Raw genomic sequence first — 3,237 nt, forward strand, 5'->3', positions numbered from 1 at the left:
GCCTTATCTTTCGTTTGAAGTTTTGTACTACAGCACAGTACCTGCGCTCCAAGAAGAACTGCCGGAGTGCGAATTACAATCTATGACTCTAACTAGTGGATTCCATCTACAGTAGCACCGAAAATATTGGGATATGAGAGATAGAGAAGAGAAAAAGAGAAATAAAGAGAGAGAGAGGAAGAGAGAGTTATCGCGATTCTTAAACCGTCACTGCACCGGCGATCAGTGATATTCCTGAGACTTCAGATCAATATTGTCCACTCGACGGTGTCGATGACTCCCTCGGCCATTAATATTCCCCACAACTCAAAGTATTCCCCGATAATGCTCTCAGTGACGGACCACTTAGTTACGGAAACACTTTGCAGATGTTGACATAGACCTTCAAATAGGCTTGTGTAGAGAGGGTGCACATATGTATATGTTGATACATATATATGTGTGTGATATACTGTATATAATTGTGTGTGTGTGTGTGTGTGTGTATACATATACACACATAAAAACACAAATAGATATATTATTCTTATATATATATATATATATATAGATATATATATTATATATATATATATATATACATATATATATATAACATATATAATATATATTAATATATATATATATTCATATATATATATAAAACATGTATATATATATATATATATATATATAAATATATATATTATATATAAATATATAGATATATATTATATATTATATGATATATATATATATATATATTATAGCTTATTTATTTATATATATATGTATATATATATTATAATTATATATATATATATATATATATGATAATATATATATGATTTATATAATATATATTCTATATATATATATAACGTATATATACATATATACATATATATACATATATATATACATACATACATGTAGATATATACATATCTAATAGTATAAATATATATATATATTATATTATATATTATCCAAATATATTATATTACATATAATATTCATGTTCATATATAATATATATATAAATATATATATATATATATATCTATATTTTATATAATATTTACATATATATATATTCTATTTATAAATTATATATTAATATTATTTATATATATTATATATATATATAATATATATATATATATATATATATATATATATGTAATGTACATATTAAATAAATATGAATATATATATATATATATATATATATATATATATTATATATATATATATATTTATATATATAGATATATATATATGTATATTATATATGAAATATATATTTATTTATATATATATATATATATATATAATATACATATATATTATATAATATATAACATATATATCATATATATATATATATATATATATATATATATGTGTGTGGTTGTGTTGTTATATATATATATACTTACATAAATATATATATATATATATATATATAGAATATATATTATATATTATAACATATATATATATATATATATTAATATATATTATATATATATATATATATAATATATATTATATATATATATATATATATTAATTGATGAGCAAAATTAAAAACCTAGAAGTAAATTTATCCTCACACTCACACACACACACACACAACACAATTAATATATATAATTATATATATATATATAATATATATAATATATATATATACTCTATATTATATAATATTATATATATGTATGTATATGTATATTGTATATATATATTTTATATATATATATATATATATATATATATTATATAATTATATATATTTATTGATTTATTGATTTATACACACACACACACAACAAACACCCACACACACACACACACATACACACACACACACACACACACACACCACACACACAGATATATAAATATATACATATATATATATATATATATATATATATATATAATATATTATATATATATATATGTGTTTAAATAAAATAAAAAAAAAAATATATATATATATATATATATATATTTATATATATATATAAATATATGTATATGTATATGTTTATATATATATATAATATATATTATATATATAATATATATAATAAGCATTAGTTATATATATATATAAATATATATAAATATATATATATAAATATATATATATATATATATATATATATATATATATTATATCTATCTATAAATATGAATGATGTCTATATATATATATTTTATATACATATCATATATATACATATATGTATATACTATAATATATATATAAAACTATATATAAATAGTGTGGTGTGTAGTGTTTGTGTGTGTGTGTGGGTGTGTGTGTGTATGTTCGTGTGTGAGTTTGGCCATGTATGGATGTATAATAGATTTATCTATCTGTCTTTCGCCTCTCTCTCTCTCTCTCTCTCTCTCTCTCTCTCTCAATCTCTCTATCTCCTCTCCTCTCTCGTCTCTCTCTCACTCTCCTCTTCTCTCTCTCTCTACTTATATATAATATATATATATAAATATAATATATATCATATATAATAAATATATAATATATATATATATGACTTGCAAAAAGACACTCTTTCCGTGTGATAAATGGCAGATAAACCCACTATAACACAAAACAGATATTATTCTGCCATATATATATATATATTATATATATTATATATATAATATATATATAATATATTTATAAATAAATAATATATACATCATATATGTATCAATTCTATATATATATTTATATATATATATTATATATATATATATAATATAAAAGATATATATATATAATATATTACAGTCTATATGTGTAACATATTGTGGTATGTTTATGTGGATGATACATCTATATATGTCTATACATATATATACATAATAAATAAGATTATTATATATAAATATATATATAATATATATATAAATATATATATATATAAATATATGATGTGTGTGTGTGTGTTGTGTTGTGTTTGTGTGTGTGTTGAGTGTGTATGTATGTATGGATGCATGTAATGCCATGTATGTAAGCCTGTTTTATATGTAGATATGAATGTAATATTTAGATATATATTTTATATATGTTGTGTGTTTACCATAAATTACATTAAGATCAAGCATATTGTGTGTATATATATAGTATATAAAAATATAAATAGATATAATAATATTATATATAAATAATATATATAATAAATAATATATATACTGTATATATATATATAGATATATATATTTATATATATA

Source organism: Penaeus japonicus, unplaced genomic scaffold (genome assembly GCF_977035675.1).
Source record: "Penaeus japonicus unplaced genomic scaffold, GWHDUDI00000001_assembly GWHDUDI00000033, whole genome shotgun sequence".
NCBI lineage: Eukaryota > Metazoa > Arthropoda > Malacostraca > Decapoda > Penaeidae > Penaeus > Penaeus japonicus.